General features: G+C 37.9%; 1 long non-coding RNA gene across 1 annotated transcript; it reads right to left on the reverse strand.

Annotated features, from left to right (window-relative positions):
• Positions 1 to 1,356: 1,356 nt before the first annotated feature.
• LOC129483253 (uncharacterized) lies at positions 1,357 to 16,016 on the reverse strand. Its single transcript, XR_008657999.2, has 5 exons — positions 15,866 to 16,016; positions 11,837 to 12,063; positions 11,406 to 11,513; positions 8,616 to 8,672; positions 1,357 to 1,500 (listed from the first exon to the last, which is right to left on the reverse strand). It is a non-coding gene; the product is annotated as an uncharacterized lncRNA (long non-coding RNA).
• Positions 16,017 to 24,748: the final 8,732 nt, after the last annotated feature.

Genomic DNA, 24,748 nt, shown 5'->3' on the forward strand with positions numbered 1-24,748 from the left:
TTAGTGAGTTTGAAGACTGTATCTTCTTTTTCTGATTCAGTGAGCTACTGCCCAACCATCTATACTCTAAGCATTTGTAAATAGTTATATCAATTACTGCAGTTATTATTTGGTAGGAATGCTTCCTTTGAGTAGAGTGTAGTAATCCACTTCTCATATTTATTCCACTCAGAACCTCTTCTGAACAGCAATTGTAATGCAATATTGAATGATGATATGTTGGGATTCTGAAGGTTGTTACCTTTTTGTCTCACCCTGACCAAAATGTGCTATTTCTATTGTAGTTAATATATCAACAGATGCTTATAAATAAAAGGCAGATCTATTCATTTGTCAAACCTTTGTTAGCTCTTGTGGCCTACACGGTAATGAACAATTGGGAAATAAAACAACATTGGGAGAGGCAGTTTATATGTGATTAAGCCTTTCTATTGTGACATTGAATGTGAGAGATGGGCAGAAGTCCTGCTTTGGAGTACACTTTAACATGCCATGTGCAAAATGGGAATTAGGTTGCTATTGTGTTGAAAGCGAGGTGCATTTTTTGGCTTATGTAAGCTGTGTAGGATCTAAGAGGACAGAAAAGAAGGTAGAAATTGAGAGCCCAGGCAGTGGGGTTCAAGCAGCATAACAAGTCAACTAATGGCAGTAAGACTAGTCTGTGGCCGGGCACTGTGGCTCACTCCTGTAATCCCAGCACTTTGGGAGGCTGAGGAGGACTGATGACTTGAGCTTAGGAGTTTAAGACCAACCTGAGCAACATGGCAAAACCCCATCTCTGAAAAAAATACAACAAAAAATAAGCTGGACATTGGTTGCATGTGCTTTTAGTCCCAGCTACTCTAGAGGTTGAGGTGGGAGGATCACCTGAGCCTGGGAGGTTGAGGCTATGGTGACCTGAGGTCATGCCACTGTATTTCAGCCTGGGCAATAAACAAACAAACAACAACAACAACAACAAAACTCAAAAAACTACTCTTGTGAAGTGCCTAGTGCAGAGCATGGCTCCCTATAGATAAGTCTTATTTCTGCCTCCTCTTCCTTTTTTACTTCCTTCCCTCTCTCTCTCTCTGCCTCTCTGCTATCCACCATGGAGAGAAAAGATGTTCTATTTTACTCTTAGAGGGTCTTCATCTGTAATCCCTTCTTTCAGCAACTTTGTTTTCTCGGAAATTTATGTAGTTGTGTCATGGCCCTTTATTATACAAAATTCTTTCTTTGTTACCCTAGAAGGAGTCTGAAAGTAAGAAAATAAATAATGTGCGCTTGCTGTTTATTCTTGGTACCTTGATTATAGAGAGAGCTGTTCCTCTTCAGCTGAGGTTGCCAACATAGGGACCACTGTATCTGCTTCTCAGTTACCATGGCCCAGCAGGGGCCTGTCTGGGCTCTGAAGAGCACCAGGGATTCCTGGAGATGGAATCATTCTTTCCCTGGTCACTTTCCTGTGCGTTCTCGGAAGCTGCCACTGTCCTAGGAGATCATCATTTGTGCTTGATGCTATGGAGAATTCACTGGAAATATCAGGCAAAGTCAATCCATAATGACTTCCATAGGCTATATATGTAAACAAGATAGTGCATATGAAATAAGTAATAAAATAGTATATTATTAATAGCAAACAAAATAAGTTCATTATGTATGTTTAGAAAAATACAACTTGACTAGTTCAAATGTTTCATAATTGTTACCTTTTCCCTTATCAGGTTGCTTATGAAAAAAAAAAGTCTTACGACTTTCAGGCTTGGAGTTTATTCACATTTTAGGTTAGATTGAAGGAAATTACAAATTAAACTTTTGAAGAAAATTACAATTATACTTTAACTTCTGGTTTTTAGAATGGTTATTATTAGTATCCAATAATTACATACTTGAATAAAGCTTACATTATTAATGACTTTCATATTGATCAATTAAAGTTCAATTAATCAACTAAGGTTCATTTGGTTCCATATGACAGTGAACTAGCCAGGTATTTTTCAAAAAGTTGTAGGATATTGGAGTATCCTAGTGCCCCAAAGCTTGGAAGGGCAGGGCTCAGGGCATCTCTGGGGAACTCTGTCTCAGGAAGTATTAAGGGATCCTTCTTAAGATACCAATCAAATGGTTTAGCTTCCCTGACTTCCAGTAGGGGCCTGAAATTTATGTATGCCCAATAACATTTATTCATACCCACTAACATGGTAAATTCAGAACACACATAAGCTGCTGGGAGTTGTATTCTGGGAGTTGTTACATCAAAAATTATCAATTTCTTGGCAGCTTCTGATTTTCTAGTAGACATGTATACCTTTAATGATCAGAAGACCGTGGCAAAGTTTCTTAATCTTTTCCCAACTGATGCCCTGTTTTAGGCTTCTAGAGGATTCACTGAGCATTCCAGATCTACATTTTTTTTTTTTTTGAGTTGTAGATACTGACCTATTTTTGAGGGGCTGGCATTGACCTTTCACTCAGTGCCCCCATGTGTTTATTACTTTCACCTGCACTCATGCACTCAAGCCTCTCTACCGTGAATCATTGCAGAAATATAGGCTAGAGTCTCTACGGTTAAAGGCTGAACAACTCGAAACAAGCATTGAATTCAATTCAACAAAGAATTGATGTCTTATTGCCAACCAAGTGCTTTGCAAATTTGAATTCAACTCTGCTTCTTGCTTATAATCTTTCCCTGGTTTCCACAACTGCATTTCAGAGTCTTTCATTAGAAGATAAGGAAACTGTAACCAAATAGTCCTGTGTACATCAGTCAGCCCAAGACTGGCCTTTGTGGTGGCAGTTGCGGTGAATCAGAATTTAGCTGTTTGTGCTTCCTGGCCAATTTCTTCCATGCTAGCTTGCAACAATCTGGAATTGAAAACTTTTTCCTATGGAAATTCTGAATTTCATCTTCACTGTTTCTCAAATTTACAGGTGGCAACTCTGTATCATTAAGTTATTGAATTTAATGTGTAGTCTGATGATGAATGTATTGGATTAGAACATCAAGCAACACCTCTCAGCACTAGGTACATAGACTAACAGATATGAGAAGAACAACACAAGTTCTTTCGCCTGATTCATCACTGTTACTTTATTTTATTTATTTTTTGAGACAGAGTCTCACTCTGTCGCCCAGGCTGGAGTGCAGTGGCGCGATCTAGGCTCACTGCAAGCACTGCCTCCCGGGTTCACGCCATTCTCCTGCCTCAGCCTCCCGAGTAGCTGGGACTACAGGTGCCCGCCACCACACCCGGCTAATTTTTTTGGTTTTTTTTTTTTTTTAGTAGAGGCGGGGTTTCACTATGTTAACCAGGATTGTCTTGATTTCCTGACCTTGTGATCCGCCCGCCTAGGCCTCCCAAAGTGCTGGGATTACAGGCGTGAGCCAGTACGCCCAGCCCATTACTTCTTTATTACTCCCAGAATGGATCATGCAAAGTTGTCTATTAGTTACAATTTCCCGACTTTTGACTAATTAAAAGGAAAGTCTTGAATATAAGTAGCTTTATTTTAAAAAAATTTTTAATTGTATTAGTCTCAAAAGCATAAACTAGCTAAAGTTGACTATGGAAAATTAGATATAGATGAGACTTAAGTATCATTAACATATAAAATCACTAGTTATAATGAAATTCATAAAAAAATTAAGTACATATAATAAAGGATACTTTCTTAAGAAGATAAACATTTTACCCTTCTTCTGGGTCTTATTTATGATATGAATTTGGCTATGATAATCACTCAGAGTAGAAGGCACATTTTAGCTCAACCTTTTTCAAGATATTATTAGTCATATTAGTAGAGTACAAATTAATGTAGGGTTCTTGTTATTTTGTTTTATGAGTTTTCGTTTGTTAGTTGGTTCTTTAGTTTTGAATAAACCAGAAACTTTCCTTCACATATTTGAAGTCCGGTGACCTCTAGTAATTGGAATAGATATGAACCAAAAATAAGCTTAGAAAATACTAAATTATTTTATTACTCTACGCCTCTGAGCTGCTAAGCTTTACTCATAAGATAGTTCTAATGCCATCTTTCATAGGCTATATAATTGTCTGAAGCTTGAAAAAAATGTTTTCCAAGCCACAGCAGAATAATGTAGCAAATCAGAAAGATGAAGGGCCATCCTGAAGTCTTTTTAGTGTGAGACAGTACAGAGGAGATTTTAAAAAGCAAAACAAAACAAAAATCCCACGCAAATACTGCAGGCATAATAGGCTGATCCAGTTTATTGCAGCTCAGGGTTCTGTCATCTTCAGCACTGTTGACATTTGGGTTAGATAATTCTTATGGGGAAGTAGTTGACCTGTGTGTTTCAGGATGTTTAGCAGCAATCTTGGCTTGTGCCCACCAGATGCTACTGGCACCCCACCTCACTTGTGACAAACAAAATTGTCTCCAGACTTTGCTAAAGGTCCCCTGGGCAGGGGCAAAATTGACCCCTGTTGAGAACCATCACTGTAGCATTTAACAGCTCTATAAACATTAAGAGTCCTTCAAAATATAATTGTGATATTTCTTAGCATAACTGTAAGCCATCAAAAGGTGTTATTTTGGCCGGCGTGGTGGCTCACCAGCACTTTGGTAATTCCAGCACTTTGGGACGCCGAGATGGATGGATCACCAGAGGTCAGAAATTCGAGACCAGCCTGGCCAACATGGTGAAACCCTGTCTCTACTAAAAATACAAAAATTAGCCAGGTGTGGTAGTGCACACCTGTAATCCCAGCTACTCAGGAGGCTGAGGCAGGAGAATTGTTTGAATCTGAGAGGTGGAGTTTGCGGTGAGCCGAGATTGTGCCACTGCACTCCAGGCTTGGTGACAAAGATTGTTATCTTTAGCCCTCTCTCTTTAACATGATAGGTAAATATGTGATGTATTTTAGGAAGCTTTACATTCTACTGATTGAAATTTTTTAAAAATTGTGTTGTTTATATGGTAAATGTCAGTAATTTCAGAAATTCTGGCACACAGAATCCTTTAGATTCTTGTGACACTGAAAAAATAAATGATCAAGTATGATTTTGCAAAATATTTGCCTTCTCAATTATGCAGTGAAATATTATAGGTCCTCTGGCATGACCCTTTCAACTGATACTAAAATTATCTTTCTTTTCCCAGGCACACATTATAGAACAGTAGGCAGAAACTGCCCTAGCACAATAGGAAGTATGAGGAAGTTGGCCTCAGATTCCGTGTGTAGATTCGGACAGCCCAAATTGGATATGAACCAAGAGCTCATGAAACAAAGTTTCCCTAAAGATTGTTCTTGACAGTTTGGAAAGCAAGTTATGCCTTTCCTTTATTATTTTGAGTACATTTTCCTAGATAAAAGTCATGGTACAAGTTCCGATCTTTGATCTGTTCATCCTCGAGCATGCTGAAGACAAATGATTCCATTATCCAGCTTGTTCTTTCCTGGGATCTCTTAAAAAACCTGTCTGGTTACTTAATGCCAAATATGCACGTAGGTGTTCCTTTTGCTGGCTGCATCATATCCCAATAGGGACAAACAGCAACGTTGACAATTCCATTCACTGCAGTCTTATTTTGAATGTCCCAAATTCAGAGAACTCGCAAACCTTACCAACTAAGTGTTGTCTTCTAGAAAACCCTCATTTAGAAAGACAACTGTGTGGGTAGATTGTCCAAAGCTAACTTGAAGTTTACTTACACAAAGGTATGTGCAACTTTGAAGTCTGACTTGCCACTTAAATTTAACTTTTCCCCTTTTCTACATTTTCACAATTATTCTTTGATCCTTAATTCTGTAGTTGTGCCTCTGTTTCCTTAACATAACTTTAGTTCATTGTATTAAGCTATGGTTTCTGTGGCATACTTTCTGCTTATTAATTTTTCTTTATATTTGTTTTGTCTTCGTAATCATCTACAATTCTGTAATTTGTATTGATTAACTTTTCTTGGTGTGCTTTTTATATTTTCATTGTTATTCATATTATTAATTGGTTAGGATGTTCTCTAAAGTTTTTAACCCTTATGCTATTTTTCTTGCGTTTATTTAAACATTATTCATTTTCTCATTTCCTTTGTGTGACTATTATCTTGTATTTTCTATTGGTTTTCACATTTTTGTCTTTCATCATGAAGTTAGGCATAAGAGGGAACAGCTGTGAAATCTATGCTCTGAGAACAGTTTCTGAATATTTTACTACTTCAATCCCCTAAAGCCTACTCAAAAACTTCAGGTGTCAACAACTCAACTTACACAGGAGCCAGACAGACTGGTGAGGACTGGGATGAACCCAGGGCTATGTGTCTCTATCACATGGTGGCTTCCATTTAATACCAGTAGATTGCTGCCATGTGGAAGGGTGGGCATAGCATTGACAGATTGTCCAAGGTTTTTTTTTTTAAGTGTCAGAAATATGGATATTATACAGAATGTCTCAATTTCTAAATAGTGGAAAATACTTTTTAAAAAATGTGAACACTACATAGGCCGGACAGAATACCAACACAGAGAGTGGTATGCAGGTACTTCTCAAAGCTATTGCAGTGGCCATGAAAGCCAGGTTACATACGTTTTTCCCTTGCCAAGATATCGAACCAATAGAATTATTCATTAAATCAGGAGGTTTCACTCATCTGAAGTCATTCTTAGAGCCAGAAATCAGCAATATTTGGCCTGCCTTCCTGTCCTAGGGCATGTCTGTAGCAACTGTGATCTTAATGATGAGGATTATTCCCTTGAAGGATTCTTCTCTGTCTCAGGAATAGAGTTACTTTCTTATTGTTGGTTAATTGAATCCTGAAAGTATTAAGTATTAGTACGCTTCTCTTTGTGTCAAGAAATCGTTCTTACATCCTTACAGCCATAAGTGTGGTTCTGTCATTGTTCTTTGTTATTTTGATTTTCCTGCTACCTATAGAACTCTTGTTAAATGTAAGGAAATTTCTGGAGTTATCCCCATATTTCAGAAGCTCTGAAAGATTAGCAAAGTATATTAAGAATTTTAGAGAATATTGTATGAATAGAATGTTGCATAAACAGGAAGATGAAAATTAATGAATGAAGTAAAAAATAGGTAAGCCATTACTGTCTTTGGAGAAAATATTATAAGCCTGCTCACAAGATACCATGATAGGTGGACAGGGAAAAAAAAAGAAAAAACACAGGTGAATGAAAGGCAAGATGGAATGATGTGAAGTGGATTTTAGAAAGTGATTGTTCCTAGATTGAGTTACAAATTTGTTCAGAAAGTTTGAAGATAATTATAAAATCACAAAGAAATTGGTAACCCTGAAGTAGATTCCTAGTTTCTGAATACCTTTTGTTTTGGATCCAGCACTGTTCTAGGAACAGTTCAGGACAGTCAAACTGAAAGTAAATGGATTTTTAAAAAATACTTTGATATATATCATTCAACACTCAAAACAGCCCTATGAAGTGATCAGGAGAATTATCATCCTCAAGGAAACTGAGACCAAGTGGAGTATATAATGCTTTCGAAGACACACAGTTAGTTTTTAGGTGGAAGGAATATAACTGTGGGCCCTTTCATTCCTACTCTTTTATGCCATTCTGCCATATCAGCATTGGTAACAGGCATAGTCGTATCAATCACAAAACGTGGTGAGGAATCCCTTACTCTTTGTGAGTATATGTGTAGAGACATTAGATAAGTTTCTCAGTAACCCACAGTGTATCTTTCACTTCATTTTAATTAAAGATTAAAGTTAATCTTTAATACTGGTTAGAATGTGCAAGCAGTTAACGGTAAACCTCTAGCCTATACTTCCTTTTGATTGTATAGCATTTTCAGTTGGTTGAACCATATGCTTAAGACTTTTTCCCCCCTAGAGTTGAGTTTATGACTGAGCTTAGCAAAATCTAAACCCTTCATATTAGATAGGTGAGAAGTAAGAAAATCAGTCACAAAACGGTCCTGGGGGATTTGCTTGTTTCATCCATTTGCAGAGTTTCCATTGATTATTCTAAACATGTGAGTTGAAAACAGGAAAGAGAGCCTTGTTACTGAAGTTTAAAAATAAAGTAATTCTAATGTGGTCATATTAACTGAAATTTGAAGAGCAAGAGCAGCTCCTCTGAATAATGGCTCTCTTCGTCTTCTGGTCCATCTCAAAGTAAGAGCTTCGACAAGAAGTAACAAAGGTCGGAGCTGCCTTTCTGTGCACCTTGTTGGTTCTCTTATTTCTTCTCTTAATCCTATTGAAACCTGTGATTTAGATAACGGAAAAGCTCCTGATTTGAATTCTGCAAAAACAGGGAATGCAAAATGAGGACCAAGTTTTTTACTAGTCAGGTTTTGTTATTCAGCTGTTCTCTCAATTTTCAGTGCCATTTTTTAGATTTATCTTGTCAAGAAGCAGGGAAGAATAAGAAGTCAATATCGTGACCATGTGCTTTTGCTATTGACATGATACTTATGTACATTTATATGAAAGTTAACAGGAAACCTCTGAAAATTGCAAAGTTTGAGCTTTGTGTCAGGGCATGGTTCTTGCATTTTACAGTGATCTAAAAAGGGTATGTTACTCCTGGGATGGTGTTGGCTTTGTTTTCCTTTGTTTTTATCGTCTTCTAGTTTGAAACCTGATCTTAAGTGTGAAAGTTCAGCCTGACAGTTTGTAAATTTTCTTTCATTCCAACCTCTTCTCTCTCTCCTTCCTCGGAGTCCCTCTCTTTCTCCAGCGGGTTGCACTTTTCCTGGGAGTAAACAGAAGATGTTACATATATTAACACTGAGCTGGGGTTCGATGCGCTTGGGTGTGCTCTCTGTGCAATTCCCTGGCAGTCGTAAATTAATTAAAAGTAGACAGGAACCACAGAAAAAGAAAAGTTCTCCGTTTTTCTCCCCCTCCCCCAGCTTTTTTCTTTTTCTACCGGTAAATAGCTAGTTCCTTTGTTCCGGGCTGCACTATTTCATTTCTGCCATCATTGTCCTCATTGTTCTCAGAAACAGGAGGGGTCTGGGCCAGGAGCAGCAAGGTCTCAGCTAATGACGGGAAGTCTTTAAAGTTTGCGCTGCATTTCATCTTCTCTGTGGGAGTTTTAGGACGTATCCAGTGTTTGATCCCCACCGTGCAACTTTGCTTCTAGTTAATTAACAGATCCCCCATTACACACTCTCATCTAGAAGCACATGGGAGGCCTATTGGGAGGTAATTCAAGGCCAATCTGAGTGATGGCAGGAATTAGAGAAATCAGTTGTTTTAGGGCTAATGTTCGGGAAAGAAAGATGTCCCATTTTAGGGATCTCATTTGAAATTTTTGATGATTTCTCTTTTCTATTAAAAAACAAGATAGGGGAACTGTTTTGTCCACATAACCTTATGATGACCATTGAGGGCAGTTTGAACTTAGAACTCTTTATAACTGCCGGGAATAAAAATAAAAAGGAAAAAGAAAGACAATATTATCAGATGTGGCAATATTAACAAGAATTTTGTTCTCCCTTTTATTGCTGGCGGTCTTTTTCCTGCCCAGCCTATTAGCCGGGTCACAACCATCCATAGCAACTTTTTCAGGGCACACAAGGCGGAATAGCTGGCAGGGACATGTCAGTGGCTCATTTTACAGCCAAGGCTGAATTATATACTTTGTTCTTGCGTTGTTGCTTTTGTTCCAAGGGTGTCAAAGTGATTTACAAATAATAAATGACATGGTTCAATATTAGGATCCCTTCCTCTTCCAGTCTCTTTCCAGATGAACATTGCAAAACAAAGCACATTTACCCAAAGTTAGAAGTTAGCATATGAGTGCCAAGAAATCAGCCTCTGCTTTTTCCGACCATGGTTAGCCCAGGTTTTGATGGCCTTTGAAAAGGGAATGCCTTGTTTATTTTTTTTTTTCTTATGCTTCTACAGTTTCCCCAGCTCTATGAGCAATGACCCCCTTTATCTCATGAATTAGGAGCTACTCCTGCCTTGCAATTCTCAGTTCGACACTTGGCAATGAGAATCAAACCGGGGCTATTTAGTGCAGCAGTAAATGGCCCGCCACATTAGCCCCCTGGCATGCTAAGCTATTAGGTTGTTTTACTGTTGTTAAAGTTACATTTGTTAGGTGGAGTTGCTGCCCTTCCACACAAACTCAGCAGTGCCTGATGCTGGTGGAGGCAGCCCGTGTACAAAACGTGTACCATCCACAACCCAAGCGGTCAGGCGGTGTGGCTGCACTACAGATAAGGGGCGTTCTCCTGTCTGCAAAAGTGGGGATATGGATTGTTGTAATTTTTAAAACGAGAGATTGGGGTTGGGGGAGAACCACTGGACAATCATGGGCCTTGCACTTTGTTGTGACTAAACCAATTATATGGGCTCGATTAACCATTAATTTATAGCAGTTCTTAAGTGAACCACTAATTGTCAGAATGCCATGGAGAAGGAAGGCCAGGGGTGAGAGGCACCAAATAAGCTGGTGTGGTCTTCTGCAGCAGGCCAGCAGCCAGTGCCGCACACACACTGGAAGCTGGGCAGAATCCCGAGGAGTTGAAAGATTAGCGTGGAAATGAAGGAGAAATATTCAGGGTGCTTCAATGGTATGTATGTGGGGTGTGTGCATGCATGCATGTGTGAGAGAGACAGACACACACACGCACACACACACAGAATATTTCTGCAAAGAAAGGAAGATGCCAGTACTATATAGCTCCATGCAGCCAGCTTGCAGGGTTGAGTTGGCATTTGGTAACTTGGTAGCGGCTGCCAGTGTGTGTGTGGTGGGAGAAGAGGGAATAGACAACAAGAAAAACACATAGAGCTTAAAAAAAGATGTAAAATGATTCACTTCATGCCATATGGACAAAAATGTTGTCACAAAAATAAGGCCAAAAAATAGTGCCAGGTTAGACTTTTAGTTCAAAAACATATGTATAATCATCCCCATGAACATGAATTTTAATTAGTATTTTGATAGAGAGAAACCAGATATTTTTTTAACCTGCTCTGTTCTTGTTTTCTGTTCCTCTCCCAGTTTTAGCCTCCATTAAACATTCATATACTGTATGTTTTGTGTCTGTATGAGGAAAATGCTTTATCCCTGGATTGGTGGGAATGCAAACATCTTGGTTTTCTGTGGCATACAAAATATCTTCCCAGTGGAGCTCGAAAGCAGAAGCTTATCACAGGGAAATCTAGAGCTCTCTCTGAGACCCGGGCACACCAGGGAGGAAGGAAGCCATATGCCTTTCTCTTTGTCAGTGGAGACATCTGCACCCATTCGGTTCCCCAGATCCACTTTTCACACCCATCCACATCTCATCTCTCTGGGATGCCTTTTAAACATGAAATAAGTTTTGTATGTATGCATATTATTATGTGACAGGGCAGTTTTGGGGAAAATGGATGATCGTGACTACAGAGACTTTAAAAAATGGAACATGTAACTTATTAGTAAACTCTATGCTTTCATTTTACTTATTAGTTACACAACACCTACTTCTTAAAAATGATTTGAGATGACAGTACTCATCGAAGGATACCGTGCTGAATCATCTGCCCTTAGCAAAGCTTTTCCCACTTTAAATGAGGTGCTTCGATTAGTGCCCTGTATGTGATAATTAGATGATGAGACAGCAAAACGCTGATATTAGCAATGATTTTGCTGCTTAGGAGGCCATTCACACCCCAGGTTCCCTCACCACCCCCCACCAAAAGAATGCAGGTGAATCAGGTATTTGTATTATAAATGTTACAAGTGAATTTTAAAACCTGGTATTAACAGTCAATCAAATCTTGGTGCAGAAGCGTTAACCTATTTCACATTCTTTAATAGAACCGCTGAGCTTTCCTCTGACCATTAGTGATATTTCAGTCCACTTCAAGGGTAAAGGGAAAATCAACAATGGTCTTAGAAAAGGTAAATTTCACCTCTCATGTAGAGTCTCTCAGAGATTTCTCAGCCTTTTGTTTTTGGCAAACATGAACACAGACGGTCTTCATTTCTCTCCTCTTCCCTTCCTGGGGAAGCTCTGGTCCCTTCAGTTAGAATAATAAGTCCCCCAGGTGCTTGTTGAGGACACCCTCTTGGTGCTGGCAGGTTTTTCTGGGCTTGCTGGCTGACCTCTGCTGTCTCCTCAAAGCATTAGTCATCATTCCTGTAAGGGTTACAACAACAGAATGAATGTGTTACTTGGACACACAGCAGCCTCAAGCCACAAACCAGGATGCACCCCGTCCATTACATAGGAACTGCAGGAAAGGTGGTCTTTACCTCATCTCCAGGCTGCCTCATTTTCTGAAGAGTAGGAAAAAGCTATTGCTAAATACACCTGCCTGCCTTCAGAACTCGAAATCAGGCTTATATTTGCTGAAAGCTATCCCCAAGCTCTTGTGTCAGACTGCTGTTGGATCCAGTAGATTTATTTATTCCTTCATTCATTCAATCACTGTTTTGAAACCGCTAATATGAGTTCTAAATTTAAAGACAGTTAAGAGTTGTTTCTTGCTACAGAAGTATTTGTACAGTCCAGGTGTGGTGACTCACGCCTGTAATCCTAGCACTTTGGGAGGCCAAGGCGGGTGGATCACCTGAGGTCAGGAGTTCAAGACCAGCCTGGCCAACGTGATTAAACCCCAGCTCTACCAAAAATACAAAAATTAGCTGGGTATGGTGGCGGGTGCCTGTAATCCCAGCTACTCCAGAGGTTGAGGCAGAAGAATTGCTTGAATCCGGGAGAAAGAGGTTGCAGTGAGCCGAGATCGCACCATTGCACTCCAGCCTGGGGGATAGAGACTCGATCTCAAAATAAATAAATAAATAAATAAACAAATAAATAAATAAAATAATGAGGAAGATCTCTATGCACTAATATGGAGACAATTCCAAGAAAGATTGTTAGGTGGAAATTTTAAAGAAAACTTCAAAAGCATATATGGAATGCTGTCTTTTGCCTAACAAAGAAGGGCATGTAAGAATAAATACACACATTTGCTTGTTTCTGCAAAAATACAGGAAGTATAAGCCTTAATCAACAAAATAATAATGTATATTGTGTGGGTGTGAATGAATAAAAGGGATGGGGATGGAAGTGAGTTCACAGTTATCTTACATAGTTTTTTTTTTAACCATGTGAATATTCTATATGTTTTAAAAGTAAATTTTGATCGAAGATGAGAACATATCTGAGATGTTAGATATTAACTTGGATGGAAAGCCAAATGGTAATCATTGTTACTGGTACTTCAGGCCAATACTCTCCTAAAGAACAAAGAGAAGTGAAGGGGGAAGCACTTAAGAGATTGATTCCTACTGACTTGTACATATTACTGGTACTATCCCACTATATTTAATACTTAAACTTTACGTTTCTTTGATTCCTGCAACTGACAGGAATTCCTTCTCCCTTTCTCCTACCACCCCTTTTGGCTAGAGAGGAGAATAAATGGAACTAGTAATCATTTTTTCTACTTTTACAATTATAATTTGAGTCAGTGATGTGATTTCTTATATATTCTGGGAAGAGGGGATATAGAATCTGTGCAAATTATTTGCCAGTTTGTAAGTCATTACAATCATTAAAAATATAACACCATTATAGGAATATTACTTGCTTCCTAATGAACCATATTGTCTTTCCCCTTTAACTTTTATTTACAACGTCAACAATGACAATGATGTACAGTTTTCTACTAATGTGTAACCAGCTCTCCTGAGTGTGTAACATGTGCTTTTGGAGTTAACTATTTTGGAGACAAGAAATTAGCCATTGTTAAAATTATTTTAAGAAAATGAAATAATAACTGTAAGCAGGGAAAAAAAAACCTTTGATAATTGTTAATTTACTCAACTAAATGGCTTTTCCTACAGCCCAAAACTTTTAAAGTTTCAAAGCTTTTTCCAATTTTCTGCCCTAAATGACTTTATTTGTTGGGTTGTTATAGTGCTTTTATAAAACAAAGATGTGACTGTGTGTATAATTGAAAAATTGCTTGCATTGGACCTCCTTTAAGCACTGAGCTTTTAAAAAAAATTACTGCTGGGCAAGCTGATTTTGATGATGGGTTAGGTATAACTAGAGATTCATATTCTCAAATTTTGGTCCTGACATTCCCTTCCACCTGAGCGAAGGAAAGAAAGCAGGGGGTATGTTCGTGTCACAGTGAGGTTTATACTTTTTATCTGGGTAGAATTTGTGTTCGATATAACCAAAATGTATGGATACCTACTGTGTGTCCAGCACTTGAGTAATTCTTTTATCCAATGACCTTATAATTAAATAAGCAAAATTTCACCCAGGGGAGGCAGTCTGAGAATTCAACACACTAAATAGAAAAAAGCTAGAAGATGGGAGAATGCTGTGTAAAGAGAGAGTGAGCACCCTGTGTTTCTAAAGAGAATGGAAGGAATTTATTCAGCCTAAGTAGACTCTGTGTGGATAAGGTTTTAGTTATGAGATAAATCAATGATCACAATATTAAATAAGTCATACCATTGCACCTATCAGCGCTCATGCAGTGACATAGTGAAAAAAATAATGAAGTAGAAACATCAGTTCCCTATATCAAAAGCTATGAGATATAAATGCTCCCAGCCAAAGAAGGCAAGATCTGGAATTTTTAAAAAATGTGGATATATAGAATAAATATGCAACCCTCCTGATAATGTTGGCTGATGAAGTGAAATTCACCAACTGTAATTCTGGCACAGAGAGACACACATAGTGCCTGCATACACACACACACCCACACACACACACACACACACCCTCAGAATATTCTTAATCATTTGCTCTCTTATTTACATTTCATTTGCTAGAGTAAATTCTATCATTTTGAACTTTAAAAAAATATATTTCAGTATTACTTAAGCAAAAATAAGGAATAATGTGATTGGCTTTCAAATAGCTTATTACCATTCAAATGCTCTCTAGATAATTTATATTTAAAAAGGCAAAAAAAAAACCAAAAAACAAAAAACAAAAAAACTGTGTCAGCTTCCGAAACATTCTAAATGGAGACTTAGCTCTAAGTAATCAAAATTACTTTAGTTGTGCAGAGCAGCATTAAAAGCCTTGTCCACTAATTGAGTGAAGCGGCACGACTGAAGCAGCCTTGTCCCTCATTAGATGATCTTGCAGGCACTGTTTGTCATCCTGGGTTGCCGGGCTCAATCTAACAGTACTGCTGGCTCAAATTAATGGTAATTCGTTATGACACACTATGTCCTTCCAGTGAAACAACAATGCGAAGCCAGTGGGGCATCTGTCTACCACTGCTGCTTCTTGATCTCTTTCCTTTCCACTTTAGTTCAAGCGACCACCTTTGCATAACGCTTCTAAGTTCTTTAGCTAACTGGTGATTGGAGATGCCACCTGCCTGAAGACTTGCATCCAGTTCTCTTCCACTAGTGTCACAGAAAAAGCATCTCTAACAATAGGTCGAGTCAGTCTGAAACGTGATGACATTTTCTAATGGAAGCAAAACTCATTCGTGTGTCTATGTTTTTTATTTTATTTTATTTTATTTTGAGATAGGGTCTCCCTCCATTGCCTGAGCTAGAGTGCAGTGGTGTGATCATAGCTCACTGCAGCCTCAACCTCTTGGGCTCAAGCAGTCCTCCCACCTCAGCCTCCAGAGTAGCTGGGACTACAGGCACATGCCAACATGCCTGGTTAATTTTAAAATTTTTCAGTATAAAGATGGCCTTGCTGCATTGCTCAGGCTGGTCTCAAAATGCTGGCCTCAAGCAATCCTCCTGCCTTGGACTCACAAAGTGCTGGGATTACAGGTGTGAGCCACTGCACCAGGCCTGGGACTTCTTTTGGAATGTAAACACCTCACTTGTATCTAATCGTGGAGAATATTAATAAGAAATCTTGAAATACAGTGTTCATGAATGTGATGTAAATCCAAAGATAATGAATATTTTCTGACTCTTTGATTTTGGTTATTCAATACCTTTTGGAGGAAACCTCATGTTTATATGATGAGCGTTGCTGTTCAGAATGCTGCTTTCCTATTCTTAAGAGCAGGCAGAATGCTGGAAAATGTTCTAACAGTGATGCAATCAGCCACTTCCCCGTAGCAACTCTAAATTATGTGTTTGTATCAATCAGTTTATCGTGTTCATTCAAATAATTTCGTCTGTCTGGAAGGATGTCTCAACTCTACACATGAAGAAACATCTAAATAATATCTGGACATGGCTTTTCATTTGAAATCCTCGAATTACCCATGAATAGAGAAAAGGTCACATATATTGACCAGTTGACTCTGCAGTGTTTAAAGTGGTGATGCCTAGTCAGTATGGGGTGCTGGACAGTTGTATCACCCACTGTTTTCCCAAGGTTCAGCCTTAGTCTCACTGTAGGGGTGTCTATTCCAAGCAATATGGGCACAGTATGATTTTAACAATGTTAAAAGCCTGCCTACCACCATACCATGTATTGTTTGAAATCCCACAATTAGATTCAATCCTTTGGGCTATATATTTTTTTTAATGTTTCTTAGCATAATCTTATTGCTTGGAAGAGCTAATATATTACAATTAGTTATCAGTAATCATTTATGCACTTATTTATTTAATGTTTATTTCTATTAATCCTATCCCCTCCCAAAACATGCTCTAACAAAATCCTTCAGTTCAGAACTAGTTCTCATTCCCTCATTTCACAAAATTATTGGATAAAACCTAGATATATCTGCTTTTACATGGTGGTTTGTAACATGCCTTGATGAACGCCTGCTTTTTCCATTGAATCTGCTCCACCCACATTCAGTCTTCACAATTTCAGCAAATAGTAATTCCATTCTTCTGTTTGCTCATTTTAAGCATGTGGGAGTCATCCTTGACTCCTAGCTTTCACTCATACCCCTGTCCGGTCCACTGGCAAAACTTCCGTGCAGAAAAAAAATTCCACATTCACCACTGCTACTTCGGCCCAAGATAATAGAAACTGTTGCCTGGAATGTTAAAATAGACTCTACCCTGACCTACTTTAAGCCTATTCTTAACATAGCCCTGGAAATAAATAGGGACATTTTTTGGTGGTCAAAAGACCAGGGCAGTTCTAATGGCATTTCATGGGCCCAGTTTAGAGACACTAAATGGCCTGCCATGTGCTTGGTGGCAGGGGGGACACAGAGGAGCTGTCCACTCAGAATGCCAATAAAAACCTCATTGAGAAATATTGAACCAATTAAAACCTAAGTCACCTGATTTTCCACTTATGCTCAAACCTCCATATTGGCTTTTAATTTTTCTAAGAACAAAAGCCAGTATCCTAACTATGGCCTACAAGGCCTTACACAACCCTTGCCTTCCCCCTGGCTTATCTGACCTCACTTCCTATTACTCTTGAATTCACTCACTCCGTTGCAGCCATTCTGAAAATACGGTATGCCATCGTGCCATTTACTCTGTATGAAAAGTTCTTTCCCCAGTTTACATGTCCCTCACCTCCTTACTCATATATCTTCTTTTCTAGTCACGCTGCTTAAAATTGCAGATCCTGCTCTCAGATTCTTATCCACAAACTGTTTTTGTCTCCAAAGCTCTTATTGCTATTTAATACATTGTGTTGTATTCTTGTCTTTCTTTACTTACCAGACTGTAAGCTGCATGAGAGATTTTTGTCCGTTTTGTTCCCTGCTGTGATCACATTGCTTAGTATAGTATCTGGCACGTAGTAGGTTCTCAGTGGGCAGTTTTTGAGTGAATAAATTTAAACTTACAACAATCTTAGGTAGTATTGCATTAAGAAATGGAGATTTAAAAGCTGAAAGAGGCTAGTAGATTTGTCAAGAGACACTTAACTAGTAAAAAGAATTTACATGTGTTCTCATGAAGGTATTTATTCATCTACTAAGTATTTATTAAACTCTTATTTGAAGTCAGGCTCTGTTTTAAGTGCTGGAGGTAAACCGATGAACAAAATAGACATGGTTATAAAACAAATTAATTTCAGAGATGGCAAGTGCTATATATAGGAAAGAAAGGAAAGGAAGAAGGAGGAGTGATGGATGGAGTGGAGGAGGCCTTCATGTCTTGTATTTTTTTCACTATAATCTGACTAGCTCATTTCCATGTTAGTAACAATTACCTGATTTACTGCATTGGCAAACACTTGAAAACAAAATGGGAAATTGATACACAGGCATATTTTGAAGAAGTTATGTGATATATTGGGAAGAAAATGGATTTTGACATCAGGCCATCCTGAGTTAAAATCTCAGCTCTGTCACATGTGACCATAGACAACTAAGTCCAACCCAGTATCCTCATTTGTTAAGTGGAGTTAACCATGGGCACTTCATGGGGTAGTTGTGAAATCAAAAACCAGTGTAGATAAGGTGTCTAACACGAAACACAATAAGTCAATACATGTTTTCTTCAGACTTTTGGCTACTACATAGGAAGTGGAGTAAAATGTGATATAAATCCAAAGATAATGATAGTTTGCTGACTCTATGAGTTTGGTTATTCAATACTGTTTGGAGGAAACTTCATGTTTATATGATGAGCACTGCTGTTCAAAATGTTGCTTTTCTATTCTTAAGAGCAGGCAGAATGCTAGAAAAAGTTCTAGCAGGGATGCAATTAGATACTTCCAGTTGAATGGGGTGCCCCAGTAGAGATCTGTGTGCTGTGGTGGAAGACTGGGTATGAAGGGACTAGGTGCCAACTTAGAACCTTTGGAAAACTTTTTTTTTGCCCCATTTAAATAATAACATATAACCTATGTATGTTTTGTTACTTTATTTAATAGCCCTTTTATTATTAGGAAAGTTATGAAATTTATTGGAGAAATATTTAGAAAATATAGTTTAGCAAAAGAAGAAAGTAAAAAATTCCTGTAATTCTGAATTAGCACTGTAACATTGCATATTTACACTTTGAATCATTTTTATATTATGTATGAATGTGCACATCACTGGTTATATAAAGTACAAATCCTCTGATTATTTCCCAAAGTTAACACTTTGGAACATTAATGTTTTGGCAGAAAGTTCATGTTATTTGATAATTATTTATCTCAGTGATTAACTGTATAAATTCTATATCTACTTGATGATAATGATGATACTATGTTCTGTATCTAGTATAAATCATCTCACTCATTTTATCACTGGAAATTTCTACCTTGTAATTTTTCATATTTTTTATTTATACACATTACAATATCTGCTGTTACCTCCTAACACACAGAATTCGTGTCTGATTAATCTACTTAACTTTCAAATAGGCAGGAAAAAAAAGATATTAACATTAATTACCGAGTTTTGTAAGCACATTAGTTCAATTAATCATCACTTTAAACATGAGGAAACTAAGGCTCAGAAAGGTTTTACCACCTATAATAAGTTGAGGCCTGAACTCAAGCTTACATCTGTGTGATCCCAAACTACATGTTATTTTTATCTCTCCATTCTGCCTTATCTTATATGCAATATCTTATAATAAGTGTTCAAGAACTTTTTGTTGAGTAAATGAACAGATGAATGGTTGGATGGTTTCTGTTCAACAAATCCCCAATTTAACTCAAAGCAATGTGCATATACACTTTAGAGCAGGGATTGGAGCCTTATTTAAATTTCAGTAGCAGAAAATACACTTGAATAGTAAGATATGTTTTAACTAAACAGAGAGGTTAGACACTTAGGTGGTATAACTGGAATTGAGGCTGTTTAATCATATAACTCTTATGATCATGAAATTGGATAAATGTGAGTCCCTTAGGATATGTAGCCTCTTCAGTATTTCATTAACTGCATTCATATTAAAATTAAAGGTTAAATAGATAGAAGTGGGGAACTTCAATTTTATGTCGCTGAAATTTGATGTTTTTAGAAGTTTTAATTACTATGGAGACAAAATAGTTGTATATGTTTTTAAGGCACATGTGATTTGTTTATTTGAGCACACAACGTGTAATAATCACATCGGGGTCATTGGGATATCCATCAACTCAAGCAATTATCATTTCTTTGTGTTAGGAACATTTCAATTCCACCTCTTTAGTTATCATGAAACATATAATAAATTATTGTGAGCTGTAGTCACCCTATTGTGCTACCAAACACTAGATCTTATTCTTTCTAACTGTATTTTTGAACCCTATTAATGATCTCCTTCTTATTCCCCCTCTTTCAAAATTTGATGTCTTTAAAGCAGATGTTTTCTCATGTATTTATCTATTTTGGTTTGGCAGCTAAAATTTTCTTTTATAACAGTCATTCTCAAATTGATAATTCAAAAATCTCTATGGTTTTACAAAATTCTAGAATGTCTGTGATTTCCAGCTATTAACAAATTGTATTCTAAATGTGGCCATACTTTGTGTTAAAAAATATTTCTACAGTCTAAGCCTTGAAAAGAGACAGTGACACTTGGATTGTATTACAATACTTGAGTACTGTTGAAAGACTAATCTCTGAAGACTAATTTAAAAGTAGAACATCTTCCTATTACACATTTTATTATTAGTTTTTAGCCATGGTATGCCATTAATGTTATGTATCAGGGAGTAATCTACATTTATTTTGTATTATCTTAACATTGTTAGATTTTTCAAGGTAGATGTGTGTACTTTAAAAAAAAATGATAATGAGACTAAGTTAATGTGTTTTTGTTTCATAGTAGGTAATTTTTAAGACTTGTTTGTTGAGTTATAATTTATGTACCATACAATTCATTCATTCAAAGTGTTCATGTCAATGTTTTTTAGTAAGTTCATGGATTATTCAGTGTCACCACTACCTAATTTTAGAATATTTCCATCTGACAGAAAGAAGCTTTGCACTCATTTTTACTCTCCATTACTCCTCAAGTGTTCTCCCATAACTCTAGGTAGCCATTGATCTGCTCTGTGTCTCTATAGATATGCCTATTTTGGACATTTCTTATACTTAGAATTATACAATATATGGTCTTTTCTTACTGACTTCTTCCACTTGATAAAATGTTTTTAAGATTCATCTGTGCTGTAATATGTATTGTATTCCTTTTTAAGGCTGAATAATATTTCACTGTAATGGATGTACCAAATTTTGTTTATTCATTTGTCAGCTAGTTAAAAAAAATTTAAATTATTGGTACCTTTTGACCATTATAAATAATGCTGCTATGAACATATGTATACACATTTTTGTGTGGACATAGGTTTTTTTTTTTTTTTTTTTTTTTTTTTTTTTTTTTTTTTTTTTTTTTTTGAGACGGAGTCTCGCTCTGTCACCCAGGCTGGAGTGCAGTGGCGCGATCTCGGCTCATTGCAAGCTCCGCCTCCTGGGTTCACGCCATTCTCCTGCCTCAGCCTCTCCGAGTAGCTGAGACTACAGGCGCCCGCCACCACGCCTGGCTAATTTTTTGTATTTTTAGTAGAGACGGGGTTTCACCGTGGTCTCGATCTCCTGACCTCGTGATCCGCCCTCCTCGGCCTCCCAAAGTGCTAGGATTACACGCTTGAGCCACCGCGCCCGGCCAGACATAGGTTTTTATTTCTCTTGGGTATACACTTAGAAGTAGAATGGCTGGGTCATTTTGGTAACTGTATTTGTAAACTTCTAGGAATTGCAAACCACTTTCCATAGCAGCTGCAACATTTCATATTTCCACCAGCAATCTACGAGCGTTTCCACATCTCTATAGCCTCACCAGTGCTTGTAATGATCTATTTTGTTTTTATAGCCATCCTAGTGGATATATAGTGGCATGTCATTGTGGCTTTGGTTTACATTTCTTTAATGGCTAATGATATTGAGCATCTTCTTTGTACATCTTCTCTAGTGAAATGTCTATCGGATCTTTTGCTCATTTTTAAATTAGTTATTTGACTTTTCATTATAGAGTTCTAAGAGTTCTTTATACATTCTGGATGTAAGTCAGTCCCTGGTCAAGTGTATCATTTGCAAATATTTTCTCCCATTCTGTAGGTTGTCTTTTCACATTCTCGATAGTGTCCTTAGAAGCACAAATATTTTTAATTTTCACGTCCAATTTATCTGTTTATTTCTTTTGTTGCTTGACATATCTATTGGTATTGTATCTGACAACCCATTGCCAAACCCAAGGTCATGAATGAACATTTTCTTCTAAGACTTTTATAGTTTAGTTTCTACGTGTAGGTATATGTCATCCATTTTGGGTTAATTCTTATTTATATATGAGATAAGGGTCCAGTCTAATTCTTTTGCATGTGGATATTTTGTTATCCCAGAATAATTTGTTGAAGATTGTATTACGTTCTAATGCTAATTCTCTTACATCAGCTGGGTGTCTTGTAGTTCAATTCAAAATCTGACGCTAACTATTCACAGTTAACATCAGCTCCTACAAACTCAAGGACAAGGTCCTCAACAAGGCTGTCCTTACTTCAAAGGTCAACTGCAAGTGGGGTCCCCAAGCTACCCTTACTTCTGCTTGGCAGAATTGGCTACAAAACTGGGAGTTCCTAAGAACCCCTTTAAGGTTTGATAGTTCACTAGAACAACTTACCTATCTTACAAAAAGTGCTATACTTAACAATTGCCATTTTATTATAAAGGATTTAAATGAATAGCTGGATAAAGGGGTACACAGGATATGTCTGGAATAATCTGGAGCGCAAGTTTCTGTCTTCATGGAGTTGGTTGCAACACCCTCCTGGTACATCAATATGTTCACTATCCTCGGTGCAATTCAAGCCTCATGTTCATAGTTTTTTTGTTTTTTAAGATGGAGTCTTGTTCTGCTGCTCAGGCCGGAGTGCAGTGGTGTGATCTCGGCTCACGCAACCTCTGCTGCCCAGCTTAAAGTGATTCTCCTGCCTCAGCCTCCCAGGTAGCTGGGATCATAGGCATGCACCACCATGCCCAGCTAATTTTTGTATTTTTAGTAGAGATGGGGTTTTGCCATGTTGGCCAGGCTGGTCTTAAACTCCTGAACCTCAAGGTATCCGCCCTCCTTCTTGGTCTCCCAAAGTGCTGGGATTACAGGCATGAGGCACCACACCCAGGCTCATGTTCAGAGATTTTATTCAAGGTATTTATTACATAAGCTAAGCCTGTAATTGGCCATGTGACTGAACTCAATCTTCAGATCTTCTTCTTTCCCCAGAGGTAGGAGGGGACTGGAAATGCCATCACTCTAATTACATAGGATTTTTTTTTTTTTGAGATGGAGTCACACTCTGTCACCCAGGCTGGAGTGCAGTGGCAGGACCTCGGCTCACTGCAAGCTCCGCCTCCCAGGTTCACGCCATTCTCCTGCCCCAGCCTCCCGAGTAGCTGGGACTACAGGCGCCCGCCACCACGCCGGGCTAAATGCTTTGTATTTTTAGTAGACATGGGGTTTCACTGTGTTAGCCAGGATGGTCTCGATCTCCTGACCTCGTGATCCGTCCGCCTCGGCCTCCCAAAGTGCTGGGATTACGGGCCTGAGCCACCGCGTCCCGCCAGGATTTTTTATTCTTTTGACAACCTCCCCCATCCTGTAGGCTATCTGTGGCAACAACCCTGTGCCACCTCATTAGCATAACAAAGGCACATCTATGACTCAGGGAATTTCAAGAATTTCTGAAACTCTGTGCCAGGAACCAGGGACAAAGACCAGATTTTTAAAAATATATTAATACCTGTATGACAACTATTCTTCCTTCCATTGACTTGTCTGGGCAACCTTATCAAAAATCAACTAGCTGCAAATGTATCGGTTTATTTCTGTACTCTCAGTTCTGTGCCATTAGATCTATATGTGTATCCTTATACCAGTACCACTGATGTCTTTTTTTTTTTTTTTTTGAGGCGGAGTCTCGCTCTGTCACCCAGGCTGGAGTGCAGTGGCACTTTCTGGGCTCACTGTAAGCTCCGCCTCCCGGGTTCACGCCATTCTCTTGCCTCAGCCTCCCAAGTTGCTGGGACTACAGGCGCCCGCCACCACGCCTGGCTAATTTTTTGTATTTTTAGTAGAGACGTTGTTTCACTGTGTTAGCCAGGATGGTCTTCATCTCCTGACCTTGTGATCCGCCCACCTCGGCCTCCCAAAGTGCTGGGATTACAGTCGTGAGCCACCGCGCCTGGCACTAATGTCTTAATTACTGTAGCTTTGCAATAAATTTTGAAGTTGAGAAAGATACATCCCCTAACTTTTTCTTTTTCCTTTTTTTTTTTTTCAGGATCGTTTTAGCTATTTTGGACTTTTTGTATGTCCATATGAATTTTAGGATCAGCTTGACAGTTTCTGTAAAAAAGCCAACTGGGATTTTGATAAGAATTATGTTCAATCTGTAGATTAATTGGGGAGTATTATCATTTTAAGAATATCAAGTTTTCTCATTCATGAATGTGGGTTGTCTTTTCATTTTTTAGATATTCTTTAATTTTTTTCAAAGATGTTTATAGTTTGTGATTCACAAGCCTTACACTTCTAATGTTAAATTTATACCGAAGTATTTTATTCTTTCCATGCTATTATAAATGGAATTGTTTCCTTGATATCATTTTCAGAATGTTCATTACTAGTGTGTAGAAATACAATTGATTTTTATATACTGATCAACTATCCTGCAACCTTACTGAACTTGTTCTTTGGCTCTTATAGTTTTTTAATTACTTCCTTAAGATTTTCTAAGTAAAAATAATAACGTTATCTACAAATAGCGATAATCGTACTTCTTTCTTTCCAGCCGGGATGCCTTTTCTTTCTGTTTCTTAGTTAGTGAACCTGTATGAAATCTCTAATACAATGTTGAATAAAAGTGGTATGAGCAAACATTCTTGTTCCTTATTTTAAGGAGAAAACGGTTATTGTTTTGCCATTAAGTATTATGGTTGTAGATTTTTCCAAGATGGTCTTTACTAGGTTGA

This window comes from Symphalangus syndactylus, chromosome 5, assembly GCF_028878055.3.
Source record: "Symphalangus syndactylus isolate Jambi chromosome 5, NHGRI_mSymSyn1-v2.1_pri, whole genome shotgun sequence".
NCBI lineage: Eukaryota > Metazoa > Chordata > Mammalia > Primates > Hylobatidae > Symphalangus > Symphalangus syndactylus.